This window comes from Aptenodytes patagonicus, chromosome 1 (genome assembly GCF_965638725.1).
Source record: "Aptenodytes patagonicus chromosome 1, bAptPat1.pri.cur, whole genome shotgun sequence".
NCBI classification, from domain to species: Eukaryota; Metazoa; Chordata; class Aves; order Sphenisciformes; family Spheniscidae; genus Aptenodytes; species Aptenodytes patagonicus.
The window spans coordinates 194052558-194078213 of NC_134949.1; the positions used below are offsets into that span (position 1 = coordinate 194052558).

At 41.5% G+C, this 25656-nt stretch overlaps 1 protein-coding gene across 1 annotated transcript in view; it reads right to left on the reverse strand.

Annotated features, from left to right (window-relative positions):
- ENOX1 (ecto-NOX disulfide-thiol exchanger 1) overlaps nucleotides 1–25656 on the reverse strand; it is a 382814-nt gene that overhangs the window by 304490 nt on the left and 52668 nt on the right. Inside the window, exon 2 of the mRNA XM_076363460.1 lies at nucleotides 4310–4383. The gene's annotated coding sequence lies outside the window, so the exon portion shown is untranslated. The remainder of the gene's footprint in view (nucleotides 1–4309; nucleotides 4384–25656) is intronic.

Sequence of the window (25656 nt, forward strand, 5' to 3'; positions counted from 1 at the left end):
AATCTGTGTTCAGAATTACTGGTGTTATAAACAGTAACCAATCTGAAACAAGACTATTTCAAAGCTCCTTATTAGTGCTTTAATTTTTAAGTCTGACAGTTGTGTAACACGTTACTGACATCCTCAATTAATAACACCGTGTGTTACTTGGTAACATACGGCATGTTTAGCAGCGTGACTCAGCCACGACCGTTCCAGTGAATCAGAGGAAGACGTTGCTCCCAGGTACCAAAGTGGCATCCTTGTAATCACCTACTGTAAACACACATTTTCTAGCACTGCAAAAGGAGACAAAATGGTCGCAATACCAAGCCAATTCAGAAAAGGGAAGCGTTTAAACACGTAACTTCTTTGCATAACTTTGATAAATAGAAGGGACAACACAGCAGACGCACATTACTAAATACGGCGCAGTGCCTAGACGGGGAAGCAAATTAAAAATGAACAGGGGACCACTAAAAGCTGACACCTTCTCTAACCAAACCAAATTGCTACTGCCCAGTCGGTGCTAGCTGATGCACAGTCCTGCTTTGCTTCCCAGCTGCTCCATGGGGCTGCTCCAAAGCTCACCGAGAGCAACGCAGTCCTTTTTGGATGAAGCCCCAAATAAGAACAAGAATAGACAAAACAACTATATGTAACTCCTGGCTCAGGGCTGGCTGAGGGCTTTTACAACCCCAGCTTTTTGCTGGAGCAGCCTCAAGGCTGCTCTGACCCTCTTCCCTGCAGGCCATGGCCCCCAGGAGAGAACACAGCAGTTAGAGCCCGCTGTTTCATCCACGTTCCCCTCTCCTCTGAACAGAGCTCCCTTGCTCAAGTACTCCAGCAAGGAGCTGTTTGAGGAAACAGCCGTTCAAACCCGGGACTGTCCACTGCGGCGTACAACCTTTCTGGTTGTAAGGGGAGGAAAACAGCCACCCTGCACCTCCGGAGGGGTCTTGTGAGCCATACACACCTGCCAGACTACCAGCCACCTTCTTCCCCATTACATCAGGCCGTGCAACACCTGGGGTGACCCAGCTGCAGGGGACAGCCAAGGGACTGCCTCCCCGGTAGGTGACCGCTGCCCGCAGTTAATCGACAGCAATGCCTGTGCAGCAGTGCCCAAGGGCTCCATGCCCTGCACCGGAGCTTTGCCATAGGGACGGAGGAGGCACAACCCTTCCAGCTGAACTTCCCAGCTTCTGCCTGCTTGTCACAATCTAACATTAGTTTCTGTGTTTAATGTTTCAGATTTGCGTGTAGTTTAAAAAAATAAGCTGGAGCGTGCCAGTTATTTCTCCAAGGTTTCAGCACACAAACTTTGCAGTTCTTCTGCTGTTTGGCATAGGCTGCCACAGATGGAAGACAGATATCTGTCCGCCAACGTTTAAAGAGGACCAGATTTTTTTGTTTAGAAATTTTAGCTGTTTAGCACTCCCAGTCATACAATCAGCCAGACCAACCCTTCCCTCCGTAACAAGTGCATACATGAATGAACAAGGGAGACCATTGCCTGCGCAGGATTCACACGCCCAGAGACGTCTGCAGTGTGTTGGGACTGCTTCAACGGTTAGTTTTGGAAAAAAAGGGACCAATGTTTTCTAACCTGGCTTGGAAAGCTCTGAAACTCAGGTACCTTTCTGCCAAAATGGAGGTCATTTACTGAAAGGGAAGGAAAACAAGGTTGCCCAGTAGCCATTTCGGCTAAAGTCAGTTGGGAAGATTTGGTATTTCTGAGTCCTTCCAACCCAAACATCTGAGGGAAGTTGTTGAATTGGTGCATGCTCTTGCTAAATCGGCCATACTCTTTTTCCAGCTGATGGCTGCCGATTCAGACTGACCTCAAATCCTCCAGCTTCCTCCCCCCAGAGTTACAGTCGTTCTCTGCCATCGCACCTGATCTTTCACAACAGTTTCCGCACCTTCCAGGCTCATCACAACAACCCTTCAAGCATAAGCCAACGCCAACTTGACACAACAGATTTCGTTTTTCTCTCGGAGGCACACATATGCCACAAAGACTGCAGTTCATCACCTACGCTTTTCAAATGTTGCTGAGCACGCTCAAGTGGGATAGCGCTTTTGCAAACAGGGCAGCGCTGCTGCTTCTTTTTCTTCACCCTTTTCTTTTCTTTTAAAGTAAAAAGTTGCTTAAAGCAAGTCTGTTTGAGGTTAAGTTCACAATTTATGCTCAGTGAGCTGTCTTGTGCCATATCCAAAACCAGCACAGAAACATTGTCGCCTTTTCCTAGAATCCTGTGCACAGCCTGGGGAATGGGGCTTCCTCTTCTGCTCCGGCATTCCTTGAGCCTGAATACTTCAGGGCTTGAAGATTTCTTCCATATGCAGAAGGGTGGTGCTACTGGGTGGTGCCTGCATGACTGTGCGCATGCAGGGAGAAGTTTCCAGGAGCAACAGAAAGTAAGCTATGCCATAAAAGTCCTACAGTGCTAACTGCTTTCTTCCTTTCTGTATGACATCTTGGGAAAAATTCAGGGACAAAATGAATGTTGACAACTGACCGGCATCGGGCAGCATCTTGAAGAAAGCAGGGAAACGTGCTACTCCCCCCCGGGCAAGAGCACTGGTGGCAGGAGGGGAGAGGACAGACGGCTGGTTCGTTCCCAGACGGGGATTAGAAGTCGTAGGTGAACCAAGGCCACATGCCCTACTAATAACAGCAGCTTCCTGCTCGAAATAAGAAGCAGGTTCACACATTTGTTCTCCAGTTCAGTTCAGACATAAGCTGCAACACAGATGTTCACAGGGCACAAAGGGGACACCCAGCAGAGCTGGCTGCAAAAGAAAATTTACAGGAGTGACAGCAAGTTGCCTTTTACAGGAGGATCTCTAGAGAGGCAGTAAAAGGGAAGCTCATTCTGCTATGATTTTTTTTCTGAAGCTCCTCCTCGTGTAAGATCCCACTGCTGCCAATCTCCAGAGACTGAAAATGAATTAAAAAGAGGAGGAAGAAGCAAAAAAATATGGGAAAGCAAAATAAAGGAGCAAAGGAGAAAACAAAGCGGAACAAATGAGACCGAAGAAATGCACCACACAGAGGGAATAGATGAAAAGGAGAGGAGTAAAGGCACATCAATAGATCTGAGAAATAATAAGGAAACGTAACCATCAGAAACACTGCTGAGATCTTCTGCACACACTCTGAAGGCACCATTAGACATAGGATCCTCTGACAGGCCTGGACACAGGTCTGAACATCCAGGAGATCCAGTAGTAGGACAATCATACATTAAGTGATCCAGGCAGGTACCTGATCCCATACATAAAATGGAGACAATGGTTCTTCTCCAGCTTTTGTGAAGCATCTTGGGACCTACAGATGACATACGCTATGAAAATATTTTGCATTCTGATTCTTACAGAACAAGCAACTTACTGTGAAAACCCATTTTTGTGGAGGGGTCCTGTACACCAAAAACCGGTCATGGATTTTATTCATAAGAAGAATTCAACCTCTCCCCCATTATAAATCTCTTAAAAGGTTCTCGTACAGATCAAGGTAAGTTCAATTGTTACATCCATGTATTCAAGAAACTTTTTCCTCTTTAGAGCTGAGACTCAAAAATTGTTTAGGTCTATAAATTCTTTAGAAAGAATAAAATCTTCTAAATCTTCTCTTGTTTCCCCTTCTCCATTGCTAGGAGCTCAGCAGAGTTTCAAGCATCATAAAGTGTAACCTGACTTTTAAAAAAGAAATCACCTAAAAATTGCTTCGTTATATGCAAGAATGTATTTCTGAAACTGCCTGAATATTTTCTGTAAATGTTCCAGGTGAGATACTAGCTTCACTGAAATACTTGAGAAAATTTCCAGGAACTTCAATGTACCCAAGATTTCGACCTTTATGGCCATTTTCTTCCTAGTATTTAGTCACATTCGTACCTTTACTACCTTCAGCAGTTGCAAAGAAATCCAAAGGAAACACAGATGAAAAGCCAATTAAAGCACAGCCTCAAGTATGGGGAGATCAAGAGTAGAGCTACTTCTTCCGACTCACTGATTTTACCTTCAAAACTTCTTACTTGCTCATGGAGACTCACCTTTTTGTTCAGTCTGAAGATAAATTTCTAAGTTTGGCTACACATTTCTCTCTGAGAAACTATGAGCATCATACCCTTCCCAATTTCTGCCATACAAATACCACATGTGCTACGGAAAATTCAGCCGGCAAAGATCCATCATACTGTCCCATTCATGGCAGCTGAGATTTATGAAGAGCTTTAAGAACTTCAGCATTAAACTGTCAACAAAACTCACACACTCCAAATCATCCAACACAAAACATGAATGTATCCATTACACGTACCTATTTATTGCAGATATTCTCCAAGTTTCAAGAAGCATATAACCAAGAATTGCTTCAAGTTCAGAGTCCAAGATCTGAAAAGGAGATAATATATTTTTTTAAATGTCACTAAAAGTATATGGCTTAAGCATACAAAAGAAAAAAAACATTGCAAAATTACTATTTGGAAATGAGTTTATGAGCTAGTCCTTCTAAAGTTGTGCATCACATGAAACGTTGTGGGTGATCAAAGCAATGGTATGATAATTTATAGGCTATTATATTTAAGATATATATAATACTGTGTAGATTCTTAGGCAACTTCTACATACAAGTTCAAAATTAGTAGAAAAAACTGAAAACACATCAAATTTTCAAATGGCAATTTTGCTACAACTGTCCGTAATGAAAGAACAAAACCAACATATTGAATATGCAAAACTGCCAGTGGCATAGCAGAAAATATAAATGTATTAGGAAACCACAACTATCCCTATGTACATTTCAGCAATATCCTGCCTTTAGTTTGCAGCAAGACAGTGGCATGAATAGGGAAACCACATGAAAAATCAAGGATATCATTCTGTGCATTATCTCTTTCTTGTCCAAAAATGCTGAACATGGCAGTTCTGCTACAGGTGTGAAATTCTAGATGTACATTTTTGTAAGCATATGAATAACACCTAATCACAATTAGTCCTAAAGTGTCTGTAAATTTTCCTGGTGATTCTCGCACAGTGACCCTGAGCATAATGCATTTGATAAGTCTAATGTGCTTAAGAAAGCAAAAAAGAGGATGCATCGGGAGAAAGAAACAGGCTCAGAAGACCGAAGAAAGATACAAAGGAAGAAAAAAAAGAAGAGAAAATAGTTCATGTGTCCAAATGCACTTGGTCTGATCTTTGTTCTGGACAATGACTTCTCTGACAACTATATCAGCTTCACCATCATGAGTAGATGCTGTATTGAGTATTTCTGTGGCACCATTAGCATCTCTGAATTCTGCAGCAGGACACACTGTTACACACAGTGCTGCTAGACAGACACAGCTCTTTAAAAAAATAGTAATTAAGAGTCTACATTAGAAAAAGTCTTGAGTCTTTCTTTTCCCCACAGTTTTGCCTGAGCTTTTGCCTGCAGCTGCACCACTGGTACCCACCGCATGATTCCCAGCGTAAGCAAAGTGAATCACCCCAGCAGAGTTAAGACAAATCAGTTACAGAACAGCCTATACCCATTATGCATCAATGGTCACCTGGCTGGGAGCACCTATGTGCTCCAGCTGAAGAGCAGGCATTTTCTTCTCCAAAGGCTCGGCCCACCGAAGGAGTCCTAGACTCCCTCTGTTCCCTTCTGTGAGCTGTTAATTTTCAAGCAGAGAGACAAAATGTAAATATCAGCATGGGTAATTATTTCACTGCTCATTTTTTGCAAGATAATCAGACAGAAGGATAAGGCTCACTCTGAGAAACAGAAGCAGTAGAAATTTTTATCCATCAACTGCATGAAAGATTCTGCCAATTCTTCTTACAAAAGCAACAGTTCGTTGATTTGTAGCTGCTGCCTACTTTCATGTGCAAGAACAACAACTACAGAAATCCCTCAGTGGTCTTCTCTACATATTTTCAGGCAATCTCTATAAACACGACAACTTCTAGGTTTATTTATTTGCCCTGGTTTCGGCTGGGATAGAGTTAATTTTCTTCCTAGTAGCTGGTACAGTGCTGTGTTTTGGATTTAGCATGAGGATAAAGTTGATAATGCACCGATGTTTTAGTTGTTGCTGAGCAGTGCTTAACACTAGTCAAGGACTTTTCAGCTTCTCATACTGCCCTGCCAGTGAGGAGGCTGGAGGTGCACAAGGAGCTGGGAGGGGGCACAGCCAGGACAGCTGACCCAAACTGGCCAAAGGGGTATTCCATACCATGTGACGTCATGCTCAGCATATAAACTGGGGGGAGTGGTGACCGCTGCTCGGGGACTGGCTGGGCATCGGTCAGCGGGTGGTGAGCAATTGCATTGTGCATCACTTATTTTGTATGTTCTTTTATCATTATTATTATTATTACTACTATTATTTTCCCTTCCTTTTCTGTCCTATTAAACTGTCTTTATCTCAACCCACAAATTTTACTCTTTTTTTTTCCCGATCCTCTCCCCCATCCCACTGGGGGCAGGGGGGGAGTGAGCAAATGGCTGTGTGGTGTTTAGCTGCTTGCCGGGTTAAACTACAACAAACTATGCGCTATGTTGCCATTCCTGCTGTTGATGTCAACTGCAGACAAGCCAGGCTCAGAAGCTCAGATTCCATCACAGAGGCACAAGTAACACCACTACATCTCTGCCCTTTGCGTCTCTTACTCAATTCCCCAAAAAAAGACTTCCACAATAAGGCATACAGAAATCACAAAGAGAATGCCATTAAAGTTAGCGTGAAAATCAGCCAGATATCACCTCTAATAGGAGTGGGATCTATTTACTAGGCAATACCAATAAAAATCTGCAAGATCAGAGCGTGGCCAAAGTTTACCCTTTATTTCCTACAGTATTGTCCTCTTTTTTTTCATCATTTCCTTCTCCATCAATTAGCCTTGTAACACTTTTTCCACATACATTCATTCCCCATGCTTTGCTTTCCCCTCTTACTTATCTCCCTCATCTCTTATGGCTTTTATGGCTGCCATGGTTTTATTTTCACTTGCAAGGTCTCTACAGTTGACTACAAGCACTCATGTTACCACACCTTGACAGGAGTTACCACCCATCGGTTGAAGCACGTTAACCACCTAAATGCATGCTGTTCCCTGGCTCTAACATCTTCAGCCAAGTGACCTTCATGACGGGTAGTAGATTCCAGGGGCTGAACTGTCAAGCCCAGCAAAACTTGTGTTGTAAAGGTAACCTTCAAAACACCAACCGGGTGTAAAATTCTACTAACGCGGTAATGCATGAAACAATACTGCTCAAAGACACGTCTCAAGGGATTGTTGACCTGAGAATTTCTTATGACATATTTATAGAGAAACATTATGAATTATTGCATGGCTGAGAGCGCTCTGTGACAGAACGTTTGCAGCCAAAGGTGAGAACAATTGTATGTAAGCACAAGATTTGCTGCGCATAGCATTAGCGGTGTTGTATTTTAGAAGTGGCCACCCATCTGATAGTTCCAAAAAGCCTCATAGAGTTGCTAAAAGATGCCAGGGAAAGTTTTTACTTGTAGCACACTTTCCATCTTTAATAACACCAGCTGTCGCTTTTACAAACACATCATGCCCTTCACAGTTATCCAAATTCTGCAAACACCAACCCCCCCCCAAAACCCTCCCACAGTTATTAACATCTGCTTCATTTACTGATTCTGACAAACTGAAGGACAAAGGCATGATTTAACAGATTGCTCCACGTAAAGAAACAATGCAGTTCACGAAAGGATTCATCAAATGCCCCTGTCAGAAAGCTTTACAAAGCACAGCTTAATGAACATATGCAAATTGCTATAATATACAAAATGTCTGATACCACTTCAACAAGTAACGTGCTTATGAAATCTATAGTGAATGGTAAGATAGATCAATCTAACTTGTCTTTGAAATAAAGTGATTTGGTTTCCTCCAGATAATTTCAGTCTCTGGGTTTTTTTTAATGCCTGGTGGCATGACAGCAATGCATTACATACAATGAACCACCGCTTTAGACCCTGGAAGATGTGATTATTCAATAGAAAAAGCATTCAGCAACAGACAAACTGGAAGCACACTGGTACACTTCAGTATTTTCCTTCAATGTTTTGACATGCTGACATTTTAAAAAAATTGTTGTTTCCAAGCCTTGCTGCATTTAAACAGCCCCTGTTTTTTTCGCCATTGCTTGATGTGAGGTTGAAGCCTGAGAGTAAGTCAGGCTGATATTTACAGCATGCTGAACTGCTCAGATCTGAAAGCGCATCAGAAAACAACATGCAGCCGGGATGATCACTGCTGTTGCTATTTTCAACATTATTGATCTAGCGATCTGATCATTTTCTTTTCATCAAGATAAGGAAAGAATGGCTTATGAGCTAAAATGATTTTCGATGAAAAAACCAACATTTTCTGGAGCTTCTTTCCCCTGATAACTGAATGTTCTTTTCACCAACTTACTTTAAAAAGAAATAATGCATTTTCAGCATTTTGTCGAAGAAGCTAAAACCCACAATCACCCTTTACGAATTTATGGAAAAATAAATAGAACTTCTCTAATTTTCTGCTTGGAAAAAAACACATAGAAAAGAATACAGCATAGTAATCGCCTCAGAAACTATCAGGTGCAGAGTTTCTGGATCTTGGCTTTACTATTTAAGACTAGGTGGGTCCTAAATAGTAGAGAAAGAGCACCATGAGGTACCATGATTATCTCCTTTAAAAGACCTTTTTTTGTCTGAAAACATCTGTCAGAGGAGCCTAGGTACAGCTAGTGGTGCCTTGGGGCTGAGATGGATTGTATCACTGTTTCTGCACTCTTTAGCAGAGGCACTACTCACTCTTTGAAAAAAAGTCCTCAGACCATCATGTGTACTAACACAAAACTGATTCCTGATAATTTATAATTTTCGACCACCTCCTTACACCTTCAGTACTCGCACTCATCCACAGACTACAGATAAGAACACAAATTGTCTGGCCTCTTCGTCTTCCCTTCAGTCACATTCCTCTGGTGTCTGTGATGGACAAGGTCCAGGGTGCAGTTGGCCAGTTCTTTTACATGCTATTTATTAGGCCTACAACTTTCCAGCTGGAGGGTGTCCACCACATTCTACAGAATTCAAGTTTTCATAGGAAATCAAAGGAACTCTCGTGCTGGGACCACAAAAGGAAAACAAACAAACACTCTCTAAGTAACACTTTCTTGGGTGGTTCTTGGTTATGTTATGCTAGGAGAAAAATCCCTGATGTGAATATAGTGTGAACGCTAGCCGGTTCTTACAAGAAATATTTCCCCCTCCCCAAAACAATAGCCTAATAAATAAACAGTTTCAACTCTTATCTTATATCATCCATTATATGTTTCACGTTACTACAGAAGTAATTGCTGTTACTATCAAAGCTAGACACAAGTCTTGCTCAGTGCCTTAGGCAAAATGCCTAAGTTGGGCAGTACTCAATGCAGGATTCTCAAATCTCTGCATCACAGGACCGCAGTTTCTGCACTGAGAATTAACTAAACTGTAAAATAAGAGTCCAGGTTGAAACACCATGTCAGAAACGTATTGTGATCGCCTCATTTTAAAGGCATTAACTTGTAAAATCCCTTCCATTCTGTTACCCTGAATATTCAGTATGTGCCAGGCACTGTGGAAAACGTTTTTATTTCTCTGCAAATGAATATACATCAGAGTGAGCGTTTACAACATTTTTCTAGAATTGGGTTTGTATCACTGACAATTAAGGAGTGGTATCTTTAACACTCTGTATCACTTTTAGATGCCAGACAGCAATGTTTAACAAAGCAGGCTGTTCTCATTTTTACATATTTTTTTGTATTCAAATTTGCAAGATGGTGGGTTATCCGGCTTCGCATTCAGTCTACGACTGAAATCTGGGAATAAATGAACATGCCAAGCCTTCCTTTATTATACCTCATTTCTCAGAGTAACTCTTTCAGGTTCCATCTCTACCATCCCTATTTTAAATTTGTTCTTTTTAACATAAATCTACAAGTACAGAAAAATTTCTCCCCTTTCGACTGTACATTGAGGCCAACAGATTCACTGTTGATGTAGTTCATAAAGGCAAATTAAGGAAGTTCCATCTCACACCTCCTTTCTTATCTCCTGAGCCCATATGAAATCATACAAATTATTGTAAGTGAAATTAAACATTCTAACTTTTCCCTGAAATAGGGAGGAAAAGATTATTCTTGGGAGTCAATCTTCTTATAGCTCTCCTAAGATGCAACATCTAATAGATTTCAGGGTAAAAAAAGAGCCTCCTGTACAGATTTCAGTTTCAGTCTAATAAAACAGCTGCAATAAAGTTTATTAACCTGCACACCATCATTGACAAAATTACAGTCACGCTGTGTGCAATGGAGTGTGCAACGTGATAATGCAATAAAACATTTTTTTTAACCTGTTACTTTGGGTTTTTTTTTTTCCATCGGGGACATCAGTGTTTAAAGTCAGGGCGCACTGCTTTAACAAAATAGGTGGGAAGCAAAGCCAGTCCACCCAGTCCCACATCCCTGCCACCCATCGCAGTGAGGGTATTCACCCATCACTGTTACGGACAAAGTACCTATACCAGACAGCAGCATAATCAATGACAGCAAACAGTTCTGGGACTATCCTGAACTGACAGTGAAGTAGACTAGAAAGTGAAATCCTTTCTTTGCTTAGCTTCTTGGCAAGCTAGTACAAATCCATGTTCCCTGTTGAAAAAAGAACAATGAGGAGGTTTGTAAGAATGCAGACCTTTTTCTACTCAAAGAAAGCTAATTTCTAATGGCTGAAAATGCCCTCTTTCCCTGACCTGTGGGAAAATGCGAGAAAGGACTCACTGCTCTAAGGTATGTCTCAAAAGTAGCATCCAAGGTGCAAAGACTCCCAACCCGAAATATTTCTGTGAAAGTACAAAGTATTGAGCAACTTTACTGTGGCAGGCACTTCTGAAGGAAAAGGGTCCTCACCTGCACCAATACAGGCAGAAGAGGCACACAACATGGCCACTGCTTTTGGTTTGACAACGCGGAGCCTAAGCTACCTTGCTGCATCTCTACAGACGGTCTGAGATATGCGGAAATGTGCTGCCACCATTGCAGTCTAGAGGTTGGAATGGAAACTCTGTAAGGAAATACATACTTTTTTTTTTTTCTTTTAAAGGAAAGGCAGAAGCACTAAGCTGCACTATTTCATCCCAGTGAAAGACTGGGTCAGCAGCTGAATGCAATACATCTCTAACCATTCCATTCTTTAACTACAGCGACAACTGCTGGGAAAACCCTGTTCAGATAATCACAAGGAATGTAAAAAGGGGTTCCAGTAAGTTGAATATAGATCATATTTTTCAAGAGTAAGACCTATTGAGGACATCATGGGTAAGTTCAGCATGCCCATGACATTCAGTTGTCCTGGAAAGTCCTTAAATAACATCTAGCACCACAATATCTGAAGATTATGATACCTCATTCCTGCATAAAAGGAGGAACCATTCAGAACTAGCCACCAGTAAAGTCCAGCCTCAGAAATCACAGGTGGGTCAAAAAACCCACTGAAGAAAGAAGGGGACCATCACGTCCTTCTTGAAATGGACACCTGCTGTAATGGGGGCCAGCTGCAATTCACAAGTGTTTGCTCACATTATTTTTAGCATTACAGAAAAGAAAGGCCAACGTTCTCTCTTGTCTCAGAGGCAAATACGGAAGCTGGAGCTGTGAAAAGGGACGGGATCAAACAATTTGAGAGGAGTCTAGGAAGACTTTCTAAGCAGTCAGTCATGCCTCCTGCTAAAAGAGGAGGACAGGCACCAAGATGTCATTCTCTTAAAAGTCAGAAATAATGAGGAATAGCTTATCAAGATAAGGATTATTAGCAGACAGGCTAGTGGCAGAACTAGTTCACCACAGTGATGATAAAACAGTATTGGGAAAGCAGAGCAATTTTGAGGAAAGGTAGCTAAAAATACCTGCCCAACGCACACTCCTCCAAGTCCTTCTCATCTCCAATACGGTGATGCTTCAAAGTTAAATGTCCCAACAGACAACCCTGTACTCTGTCTGCTAGTGTCAAGATGAAGCACTGTATGCTGTGGCAGGCCTGTAGTCTCCGAGGGTTGCGTGTCTGTATGAATGATGAGAATAGCTGCATTTTGTTCCAGTTACTGTGAATCAGGAGCAGAACCCCGTTGCCTGGCAAGCTTTCAGCACAGGCTTCAGCTGGGAAAAGTCTGGGTACACTGCTTGGGCTGTAGTATTGAAGGAATATACTACTCAGAAGGACGAACTGGGTCTTGTCTAGTTTCCTGATCTTGCTTTGTCCACGAGGTCCACACAGGGTCCGTTCCAGAGAGACACATGCACACCACACAATCCCTTCCTAACACCACCAACAAAAGACCAAGACTGATGTCCAAAATGTTTCTTGGGAAGGCAGCTGACATCCCCAACTCCAAGGGTCTGGCAACAGCAAGGAATTTCTTACACTGACCTCTCAGACTGGGACCTTCTGGCATCTGTCAGCAAACAGCAGAATCCACCAACTGCTGGATTAAACATGAAATACATGATAGTGCAAACACATAAGCAGTGGCCAGTCTCCTTTCTAGCCCCTTTGGTAACACTATGACTTCATATTGCATGCTTAATTTTTTTTTTTTAACCTCTGTAAATGCTTCTATGCATTCTTACAAAACCTTCCCTATATTTACCAAATTCTGTCTTCAAGTTATTTTGGTTTTCTACTCAGCTATTCCATTGGGAGTTTATTCCAGAACTTCACCTCTCGGGATGTTTGAAAAATTTCTTTTAATTTTCAGTCTAAATTCATTTAGGACTAATTAATAAACATATTATCTTGTGCTGATATTATCCTTCAATTTCAACAGCTCTCCTCCCTCCCTGGTGTTTGCCCTCCAAAGGTACTTAGAACAAAGTTTTTTCCTGGATATTATATACAAATTATAGGGAATAGAGGCTTAGCATATTTTGTCAGAAAGTCTGACAGAAGGTAACCATCCACTGGGAAAATATATTTAACTTATTTTTTTACTAATGAACAAAAAGCAGACGCTGATTTCTTTTCCTAGTTACTCCAGTATAAACCATGAATGATTATACCTCCATGGAGAGCAAACTATAACCTATGGCTAGCCAAGAGCCAAGAATTGCATCTGAGCAGGCATCTGCCTAGGGCTGCAGTGAGGATTGTAAGCACTAAGCTGTCAGTGGAGAACAAATACCTAATAGAGGAGGGGAGAGCAGTAGGCATCTGTGATTGTAAGAGATATCTTTTTAGAGGCCTTGGAAAGTGAAAGATGTTGACCATAGACTTCCTCCAGCCCAAAGAGACTTGAAAACCAATGTATCTGGCATCTAGACCTCCTACTGTCTAGGTAAATGCTGCACCTGCTTCAGTTCAGATTGGACATTAGGAAAAGGGTCTTCACTGAGAGGGTGGTCGGTCACTGGAACAGGCTCCCCAGGGAAGTGGCACGGCACCAAGCCTGTCAGAGTTCAAGGAGTGCCTGGACGATGCTCTTAGTCATATGGTTTGAGAGGTGGTAGATGTCCCAACCCTGAAAACATTCAAGGTCAGGTTGGACGGGGCTCTGAGCAACCTGATCTAGTTGAAGATGTCCCTGCTCATTGCAGGGGGGTTGGACTAGATGACCTTTAAAGGTCCCTTCCAACCCAAACTGTTCTATGATTCTATGATTAATTCCTATGTTTTAGGTAGTCCTGCGAGGACCAGGGAGTTGGACTTGATGATCTTTATGGGTCCCTTCCAGTTTGAGATATTCTGATTCTATGACTCTATGTCTATGCAAAAGGCAATTTTATCCACCCCCCTATTTCTCAATGTAACCATCACACTTTTGTGTTGAATTCAATGCCATTCAAGTGTGTTAGGAATGGTCTCAGGACACACCATGCATCGAGCCTCTGTGAGTGCCAAAGCAGCTCATTGCTATCTCCAAGCTGTGGCGGCATTGCCATGGAGAGAACAAAGACTTCTCACTTCTTGAACCATGATGTCTGAAAATTCAATAGATCCTACCTTTAAATAACCAAGGAAGTCTGAGGTCCAGGACAGAGGGACTGATTGACGTAAATCAGGTGGCCCTCCAGCACAGCTGCTCTGTATCGATCTCCAAGCCTTCAGCACCTAGGGGGGATTTGTCTCACCAACTGCAGATGTCGATATATGAGCTCATCACCTTGGGCTACCCTTAACTGAGAGAGACAAATAGGTGCCTCTAGGGCTCAATTCCTCTAATCCTAATGTGGATATCTAAAATAGCTTAGATGAATTGCACCCAACTATAGGGTCCAATGATCATAAAAGGAATCTAGGGAGAGTAGCTTTGATGTAGGCACTTACGCTGTAGATAAGGTAGTTGAGACAAATCTTACTGCTGAAGTCTGCCTCAGGAGAGCTGGCATTCAGACAGATCTGAATGTCACAAACCAGGGTTCAAAGGATGGGTTTTCAATGACACCATGATCTGTAAGTCTTTATTCAGTCCAGCCTTTTCTCGTTGAATTTTAAATAGATGAATTTGAGATTTGGCTCAATGATAGCAGCAATAAAGTCATTGCTAATCCAGGAAGACTGATTTATGGGAAAATATTACAATAACTAAGTACGTATAGCTTGACTAAAGGTACTATTGAAAGAGAAATATGATAATTATCTACAAGCTCTGGAAGGATGCACACACTAAGGATTTTTTTTAAATACGGATTTACAGGAGACTATAGGTAAGAGTAATGTGATTATACAGAGCAAAGTAAAATTTAGGCTGACAGGGAAAAAATTCCTAATAATGAAATGTATTCTATTGTAGAATAATCTTCCAAAGGAACTTGGCTGAAGTCCAATCACATCTAAAGCCAACTGGATGAAGATCCGCAGAGAACAATCCTGCATTAGCTGCAAGATGGACTAGATGACTCAACAGCACTTCTTCATTTTTAAATTCCTATCATTCCACTGTGTAAAAGAATCCAATAAGCCAAAGGGAAGAGGGAAATAGGCTTAGCAACAACAGCACAGCCGTCTCTTCTCCGAGGTCTGCAAGCTGCAATCAGTGCATCTTGCACTGATTGCATTGAGGGAGGAAACATCTGTATGTGGTCAGAGTACTGTGTTAATTCGGTGCTATGAAGTCATATGCCTGATGTCCCCTTCTCCCCCTTGCTCCACTCCTTAATAAAGTAACATTACCAGAAGAATCGACCCTGTGTTGTAACTGTATCAATCATGATTTTTGCTGCACCAGCTACTTATAATTGGTTTAAGCTTTCTTGATCTCAGATGCCAAGTGGTGTTAAACAAAACACAAAAAGTAAATAGCCTGTAGGCACATATTTCCACTGAAATAATCTTGCCACATGTTGATCTACAAGGAGTAGGGTAACAGTGTTCTCCTAAAGTTATGACACTCATTTTTAAAGCTGTGCAATAGTTTAGTTTTAAATTTTGAAGCGGCTTTGACATTTTATAGCTAAAAAATCTTGCTGGGAGTCTGTGTTACTATACTCTGTTTTCTGTTACACTTAAGCCGCAAATAACAGAAGTCTTCTTAAAGAATGACTATTCAATTTAATTGTGGATTTGGTTTTCCTCTCCAGGGAATATTAGATGGTCTTAAAAAAAAAAAAAAATATATATATATATATAATACTTTCTCAAGAAGGTGCTTTCAAGTGTAACACTAGCTTTCTATAACCCATTGCAACTCCACTTTTCCCCCAGCAGTCTCACTCTGTAATGCTGCCTAAACCTCTTCTACCCACTTCATGGAGAGGTCTGAGAGTTCAGAGAATGTTTTTAGGACGTATAGCAGGGGACAACTTTTCTAAAAAAGATTTTAAAAGAATACCATCATCTGAAAAATAGATCTGCATGCCATAGGGTTTTTTGGTTGGTTTTTTTTGTTGTTGTGGGTGTTTTTTTGCCTCAAGTGCTCAATTAAGCATACAACAGCAGACAGGATTTCTGTTTTTCAAAAGAAGGAATATTAATGGAAATCCATGTCTGCATAACAAAATAATGATCAACAGCCCATAGCTTACACCACTGATTCTGAATTATTCACATTTCTCCTTGATTTCTTCCCCTTCTCCAATGAACTTTCCAAATCAGAACCCAAACTACTATTTTCCTACCTTCTTTCCTTTGTCAAAGGAGTTAAGAGAAGGCAAATATTAGAATTTTACCACATGCAATCCTTCTAAATGCTTATACATTTGAGATTTTTTTCTTCTCTCTTGTCTTAAGATAATACGAGACATAAACCATGAATTACCCTTTAACCGATACAGCTGGTAATTCCCACTCCTGGCGATAGAGCTGAGGCAATAAAGTGGGAGCTGTGTCCCCGCAGTCTACCTGCACCTGAAACCGAGGTTGCCTTAGTAAAAGCAACACACCGCTTTTAATTTGTCTGAACGTATGCCGAGAGGAAAACTGGCTACCGCGTTATAGTTGAAAGGGGTTGGACACATGCTGCTGCGGGTTGGTGTTCAAAGAGTGGCCTGAGATGCCGTAAAAGATGGAAGATAATCAGCAGGAAGGCACTGGGGGCCAAAAGGCAGGTCTATGGACCGCAGGGGTGCAGGTACACGACAGGGGCAGCGGGCAGAGGTAGGAAAAGGAGCAGATGGGGAAGGGTCTCACATGAAGCAGCATTTTATCACCTCCAAAATGACCAGGAGGAAGAAGACACTGCCTACCAGAAGGCCCTAAAGATGTAAGAAGCTCCTTTTATCCTGCAGTTTTCTGGGCAACCTGGGCAGAGCTCTGTACGCAAACCCAGCAACAACGTCTCTGCTGCTGCCCTTGGGCTTCTTTTCCGCTTGATGTCTAAGCAAAGAAAAAACAAAAAACAAATACCAAGACTGGGGTATGATGAGACAGAGGAATGGAAAAGCTGATTAAAGCATTTTCCAGGCCCCACACAGAGGGGCAGATCAAGGAAGAAGTGGAAGGAATATTTTTTAATTATTTTTAGGAAATTATCAGTAGGAAATTGGTCGTATTATACTTAACTCAGACAGCTATTTCTCATGATGATATTTTAACCAAAAGCTAACCTTGCTATAATTTTTCACTGATTTACGATGTTGAAATAATTATGAAAAAAATGGAGAGGAAATATTATATTTCTGTTTTAACTAAATGGGTGAGAATCAACCATTGAAAAATAATCACTTGTAAGGACTCCATAAAGCTCAGCTTGAAGGATGGCTTTTTGCACCAGTTAGCGGGACTGTCAACATAGCAAAGATGCTATAACATGAAAATACTTTCACAGCTTTACAGCAGAGTAACTACTTGATTTCTTTGTCCTGTTTTGCTTTGCTTTGTTAGAAGATGTGTGGCCAGGCAGCAGCCATGAAGGCTACATAATTTCCTGCTGCAGATTTCTGCACTTATATGGAAGTATCTGGAGAGAGGGATGATTTAACGATGGAGTATGTTCAGACACAGGGAGTTTCTCGAGGATGGGTAGGAAAGGGAGAGAGAGACGGCCATTCCTGCAGAGATGAGTGGGGAGCAAACTCGCAGCAAGGCTCCAGAGGTAACAAAAAGAAAGGGACTTTGCTCATGGAGATCTTCCAGTGAGGATTTCATAGCATCTGTGGCTAATCTTGAGAGCTGCAGGCTGGAAAGAATGACCAAAAGGAAAAGACTATCCTAAGAAGACCATCTGCAGGGGGGCAGACCTGTTTTCAGTCCCTTTATTTCAGGCTCTTTCATAGCAGGTCACAGTTTTCTCTATTAAGAGTAATTCAGCTCTAGTTTAGTATCATGCGCTGTAACACTCAGCATTAGGAACCAGAAGTTTTTGAGGTCATTGATTCAGTGCGCTCACTTTTAGGAAACCAAAACTGCCTGATATGAAGTCCTGCCACAAGCTTGGATTATTATTGAAAAAGATAATGGAAAATTGAAAGAAACTGCAAAAATAATACATTTTTGTCCAACTGAAATGAGTAACTTGAAAGCTAGGAAAAGCATTTTGGGGCTTGGGATTTTGTACATTAGCATTTAATAGTCCTACTTCAGCAGGGACTCCAGGGGACCAGGTGGTGAAATAGGAAGGAAGCAGCAGGACAGTGATAAGCATGGAGCAGTCGTCCTTGTTTTAGGGTAAGCAAAAGGAAACCGTCTCAGCTAGAGAAAGCAGAGAAGGCTGTGAATTAAAGGTGCACTTTTCAATATCAAATTATTTCCTACACCCTCACATGCACAGTGAGAGAAGTCATGGGAAATTAAAATGCATGAAGATTAGGAAAAAAAGCCTTCCTTATTCTTAAAATCTTCTAATTTGGGGGTCTGAGTCTTGATTTTTAAGCTTAGATTGCTATCAATGGCACCTCTCTTGCTTTGCTTTGAGACGCATATTTTAACCTACTGAGGATTCTTGCAAGGTTTTGTTCGGATGGTTTTGAGTTTTGGGGATGAGGGGGACAAAAGGGAGTAGAAGGAGATGATCATCTTTAGAAAGTATTCATATATTTCTGCAGTGTGTCCCAAGAGTTTTTAAGGACTAAGGTTTTTTCTGTCTAGTGGGTGACACACTCAGATCCTTGTAAAGCCAGAATGCTCCTGGGCTCCCCCCACGCTGCCTAACATTACGCTGAGCAAATGTAACAGTTACAGGGCTTTTTAAAACCAGAAACACTTACAGAAAGATATCAAAATTTGCTTGGCATTCTGAATTAGAAGAAAAGGAGACTAATTCATTACAAATGAGATTCTTAAATACTATAACTACACACAAAAATCCAGCAAGTTTACATGCATTAATTGTCGCCATAATGTTGAAGTGTCTGTGAATGCAATTGCATTACCCGATTAAGCCCCAAATTGTCAAATTTATTCATGCAGTGCTGGCATATGATATTTTAAAATGATCCCAATCCGTTAGATAATACTCCCTTTCTGCACATGAAGACATTCAACATTTAAAAGAAAAAAATCTTTCCAGTATTCCTTTAGATCCCAGGTGGGTTGGATTTTTCAGCTTAAGCCTCCCTAAAACACAGAGGACTAAATATTGAAAGCGTTGTACAGATTTTATAATTCAGAATATGGGGGTTTAGAGGCAGACATCTCACAACTTCATCAAGAGCGAAGGCCTAGGTTCTTTAACCACCGTCCCCACTGCAACCTTAAAATATCATATTACAGTCCTCCTGCATTAGATTCCTCTGTGGGTTCAGGTAAAGGGAAACTGGCTGTCCACAAACTGTGAAATTTAAAATATGTGTAACTAATCAAGATTAATCATAAATATGGAAGACTAAAGAGTCCCATCTTTCACTTAGGAAAGAAAGGCATGCTCTGGCACACCAGCTTTTGAAGGATTTACATCCCAAGCACAGGATCATGAGGTCTGCTGGTTACACAGCGTTTTCACATGACTGAAAGAGATTTTCTAGCCACTAGTAACACCAATGTAAATTTTAATGGGGCTGTTCTGAAGAAAAATAATTAACGTATGGTTGACTTCCCATATATTAGAAAAAACAATAATAGTGACTAAATCAGTATCTTCTGTAGCACAGCATAATTTCAGCTGTCTTGGTCATGATGAGTTGTGCGGCTGGCATCTCACAGGCACGGATCACATAACGAGAACGAACACAAATCGTTTGCAATGTCAAGGATTAGATTTTACCTAAGACAGAGGACATAGGACCATATTATGAGGGACTACCTAGAAAGCAGCAGGCAGCCAGCCATTACCTCTTTGAGTCACAGAAAATCCCTGACAGGTGGTTAATTGATAATACTGTATCACGAGGCAATCTCTACGCTGTTGGCTTGATTGCTAGGCTTCAAGTGAGGGCACGTAATCTTGGCTTTTCACAGTCCCTGAGTTCAAGGTGCCATTCTGAACGCGTGATTTACAAGCCCCCAATCCCCACAGAGTTAAATTCTTGTAAGAAGTTTGTATCTGCTATAAAAGGGGCTCAAAGCAATCTCAAGCTGTGGCAGTGCCATAGGGAACTTCTCAGGATGCTGTGTCCTACCAATTATGGCTACCAACACAACACTAGTAGATGTCAAAGAGAAATCAGGACACTGAATCTACCTGAGAAGCTCTTGTCAGGACCTGCTAGATGATGCTTAGAGATGTTAGCTGAAATAAACAAAATAGGGAAATGATTAATGGCAGCGAGTCTGGCAGGTGGGTTTTTATCCTGGCAGACACTCGGCAGACTGTGGGTTCGACTTAGTCACAAAAGGAGGATGTGGAGAAGCCGGATCAGATAACAAAAAAAGTCTGCAAAACACATGCCTCTACTTGGGATCATATTTATTAAAACAGCCATTCAAGCAGTCTTATTCTTAGAATAAGAACTAAAATAAACAGAACAACCCCAGCTGTCCAGAGTACCACCGATTAATCACGAGGTTTCCTTTATTTCAAGAAAAACAGAGAGGCTTCCGAACTACCATCCACCCCTTGTCTAGGTTCCCCCCTATATTCAGTGGAGTAAAACAAGGAGCTTCTGGCAACTGGACTCCTGACTGAGATGGCCGGTTAAGGACCTAGGGGTGGATGGAGTAAATCCAAGCTGTTGCTGTATCACATTTCCATACAGTGTGGGGAGAGATAGATAATGCCAAAATGCAATGCAATGCAAAACATAGCTGGGCTGAATCACTCTCTGAAGCTGCTCTCTTGGCTGCACGGGGAGAACAGGCACCTAACTAGTATCTGTAGGATCAGATCTGGATTCATCCCACCTCCATCTTGGCACAGCAGACTCTCTATACAAATTTAGCATGCCAAAGGATTCATCTACCCATCATTTAACTCAGATGTCCATAAAATGATTGCTGGGTTCAGAAAATATGAGTGGCGTGGTAGACAAACTCCTGCTTCCATCAATCAGCTTTTCATTAACATCATTCATCCTGTCCTCTTTATACTGAATAAAATCTGCATTTTCTCTTTACCATGTAAATACCTCTTACATAATAAACACCGCAACACAATGAATCCTTCAGTGTCCCTTTTTCCGTGTCGGGAAACTGTCTCTGCACTGCTTTATGCCGAAAAGATTTTTCAGACCTCATCACACACATTAACTGTAATATTTCTTTCCTGTGCAAGCGAATCCAAAGATTGTCTTTTTCATAGAATCATAGAACAGTTTGGGTTGGAAGGGACCTCTAAAGGTCACCTAGTCCAACCCCCCTGCCGTGGGCAGGGACATCTTCAACTAGATCAGGTTGCTCAGAGCCCCGTCCAACCTCACCTTGAAGGTTTCCAGGGATGGCGCATCCACCACCTCTCCGGGCAACCTGTGCCAGTGTTTCACCACTTTCAGCATAAAAAATGTCTTCCTTATATCTAGTCTAAATCTACCCCCCTTTAGTTTAAAGCCATTCCCCCTTGTCCTGTCGCAACAGGCCCTGCTAAAAAGTTTGCCGCCATCTTTTTTATCAGCCCCCTTTAAGTACTGATAGGCTGGATTTCATTTTCTCCCTGGTAAAGAAAGGCATTGACATCCAAGACCTTCAGCTCTACCGGTTGGGCTGTGAATCTTTGCACAGATGAAAGCTCTTCCTAGGATTGTCCTAGTTAGAAGAAGCCTAACTTAGACCTTTCTCCAAAATGAATGAGGTGTGAATGGTGGGTTGTTTGGGGTTTTTTTGTTTCTTTGCTCTCCTGTTTGGTTCCCAAAAGGATTTTCAGATATCATTTAGGGAAAGAGAAAAAAATATCAAAAATGGCTTTTAGCCATAGAAACAGTGTATAAAAAGAAAATAACCTTGAACTGTTTTCTTCTAGAAGTTCTGCCACATCCAGGAAATGCGATCCTCCCTTCTCCTGGAAAATGGGAGAAGTTCAGAAATAAAATCCAAGCTTGGACCCCTCTCTAATTTTCATTCATCCACTCTCAATTTGTCTGTACACTGAAGGAAAAACTAAAAACCTCTGTGTGCATGTGAAGGCAACCATCTGTAAGCAAAAGGACATTATACGAGTGTAACAAAGAAAAGGCAATAGGAGGATCTGCTCCTGTAGTAATTACTGTCTGCTGTAACAGTGTAATTTTGAGTTGTCAAAACTTGGGACCTGAAATAACACCCCTCCATGTTTTCTTCAAGGCTTTCCTGTGTCCAACTGCTTCTCTTCTGAATTGCCTTCATAAATTCTGATTCCTCCACAGCCTTGTTACTGACTTTCAGGGAAAATACTCTATGCCAGAGAGCCAGATTTTCATATGCAGCTCCAAGACAGTTCCTTATCCTGTGTTATTACCTCCTCTACTACAAGAACACTGTTTCTCCTGGGAAGAATTTTATTTCCTTACTTATCAACACCTTCCTCTGCACATCAGTGTGTTTCCTCTCACCCTCCTTCAGTCGCTTTGTGCAAAAATCCTAGAAAAGGTGAAGCGTTGTATGTGATAATGAAAGGCTGATTAGGAATTGACTGCTCATGGCATAGATGCTGCATCCCATATTGCCATGGGATTTTCTACCAACTATCAAGCCAGAACACGTGTGCACAGGTAGCAAATATACCATGGAGAGGCACTTGTGCACCTCGCTATTAGCCTGAAACAGATTTTCCAGCATCTGAGCAGTGACCCGTTAATAGCTTACATAATGAAAAACAGCACTGAAATGAGTCAGTGTGCTTGGCAAATTCAGATCATTAACCATGAGAAAGCGCTTCAAGTGGATCGAGGGAGAAACACATACCCCAGAGAACATTAAATAGAGAAGTCTTATTAGTGACGAGTAAACAGGCGCAACACTCCTCTAGAAATGGCAGGATGGACCCCTTCATTTCACATAGAAAATTCCTCTCTGAAAGACTAGGTCCCACCTTTCACAACAGAATACATGCTGGACTCTTGACATCCCTTCCCAGGTATCTACTCGCCGAAAGGGAACTCCATAAGAAATAAGTAGGAAGAAAAAGCACATGGCTCCTACAGCTGCAGACTCACCACTGTGCAAACACAGCAGGAGCAGGCAGAGATTTAAGAGCAATCCATATACAGATCCATACTGTACATGATGTGATAAGGAAAGACTGGGGCCCTCTGGGAGACACTCCAACAGGTCTGCAAGCCAACTGGGCTTCACTAGGTGGTGGCCACAGTGCTTTTCTGCAGGCAGTTGGACCAAAAGTAAAACAGACAAATGAGGTTTTCACTCAAAAGAAATCCTGAAGCTACAGACAAATCATTCCAGTTAACAGTGTCACCAGAAAAAAACTGAGAAACAAAATTCAGAAAAGTCTACACCAGGGCTGCAGCTGTTCCTCCTGAGCACTTTCTCCAGTAGTGGTGACAACTCACGGCCAATACATGCACATGGGGTGGTAGTTGGCTATTGCAATGGTGGTCTTGTACCAGCTTGAAATATTCAGAGAGGTACCTACACCACAGTTTCGGAAAGCCCGGTCTAAACATTTTGACCATCTTAACAAGATATTTCAAACACTTTTTTTTTTTTAATTGATTTTTAGAAAGGGTGAAGAAATGCAAGACAAAAATGACCCAAACCACTATTTATTATGTTCTGCATGAAAATGCAAATCAATGTAGATTGCATGTTAATGCAAAATGGTTTTGTTTTTTTTTAAAGCATGGCTTAACAAGTTTTTTAAAAAGTTAATTGCTTGCATTGCGGTATAAAGGATCAGAGCACATGAACAGCATACTTTATTCTACGTGAAACAGCTTAAATCTTAGGCTTTCCAGAGACACAGTCATCAGGACATACCGAAGCTGCCTGAAGAACTCACATGTTTCATACTTTCAGCAATCCTCCACTTCTGTTCAGGATTCTCAGCCCTAGGCTTTATCCTAGAGATATGACATATACTTAGCAGTTCCCCGTATTTCATTTTTATGAAATTGGAGTGACTCCTTTGATGTAAAATATGTAATTTCTTCTCATAAAAGGCCGATACAAGGGCCGTGTGACAGGACAGGATGTTGCACTAATGTTTGAGATGCCTATCTCTGCAAGCAAGTCTGACGCTATACACCATGCTCACTTGGCTTTGTTTCCTTATCTATTTGATGTGCATGAACAGCTGGAGATGGACGTATAGAGGCTTTAACCTTCTGCGGCACATCTAAAAAAGTACACAACCAAAATCTATGCAGCTGTGAATGCCAGAAAGCCATCTGTATACAAGTTAATTGCTTTTGGTTTGAATAGTTTCCATTTTTATCCTGCCATCTACATTTCCACCTATTCAGTGGTTCATTTTGGACGCAGCAGGGGAACACGAGCCACGTTCCAACCCAGCTCTTCCATCTTCCAGGCCTGCTTCGCTGCAAGCCTTCCCTCAAAATCATTCCCTCCCTTCAGCATTTTTTTCTCTATTTGTCTCAGAAACCAACCGAGCAAACCTAAGGAGTGCTATTTTCACCAACACTTCCGTGGAGTGAATTACCGGGCTGAGTGGATGACAGGAGCAAAGCATGGGTTTATTTTCTGGTTTCCCAACCCCACTTACTTTCCGGTGACAAACTCAAGCTGTCCAGAAGCAGCAAATTCAGCCCCAAGCAGAAGGAATAGCAACGTCAGCCTATGAAGCACCTTTAACTGATTGCTTTGAAAAACAACCAGCTGTTCCTTTTGTTCATTAAATCCGTAGATACACATATGTATGCATGTATAGTAAATTAACAATGCAAATCATACTCCAAAAAAATCTCCAACATCTACTTAAAATCTTGCTACTAATTACAGATGTGATTCAGACCAGTGATGTATTTCTAATTAGCAAAAATAATCAGTCCTGTTTTCCTTGGAGGAAACAAGCGTGGCCTAACTAGTAAAAATAAAACTGAAGTTAACACTAAACACTTTGCTTTGTACCCTCTAAACAGTTTTTGTTAGCTCTGGCAGATCTTTATTAATGACCCTATGAAAGCATCAATATTACCTAAGTAAATTCACTATTTTCTTCATATATCATCATCTGTAGATCTCATCTCAGAATGCAGTTTCTGTCAGAGATTGCATGCGAAGACGGAAGTTGTTTTATAGGCAGGCTTAAGCTTGCAATATTTACCGAAACCAAAATAAGTACATGGAAATGCTACTAAAGAAACACGCACAACAACTCTTTATATTTACAGAAAGCATCATTGAAAATAACAGCGCCATGTCATCCAAATCTGTCCCTTTATAAATATATAGAATAAGTCTTTTAAACATTGCTTGCTAGCTGTAGGAACAATAACAACAAAAAACCCTGCAGTGAGTCACTGTGGTCTTCTAGGAATAATTAAACTAAAATACTATTTATCGTGACCTTTCCCATTTACTTTACAGTTACTAGTCAAAAGTACAGTGTCACCCTGCAGACACACATAATCAACTTTATTTTCCATTCTAATTGAGAAATTGAGCTGTTAATGTCAAGAAACATTAAAAAGAAGCTGCTCCACTGAACTTGCTCTCTCTAGCTACCTGGTGTTAGGTTTTGTGATAAAAAACCGCTCTGCATGCACCCAAAGGAGCACAGGGGATCAATGGTGAGCGGGACCAAAATCACCTCCTGCCCCGCTCCCCCCGAGCCCATTGCTGGAGCCATCCCATCTGCAGCACACAGGGAGCCTGGAGGCATCGTGGCAGCCAGAGGAGCCCCAATAACCCCTGGGAGACA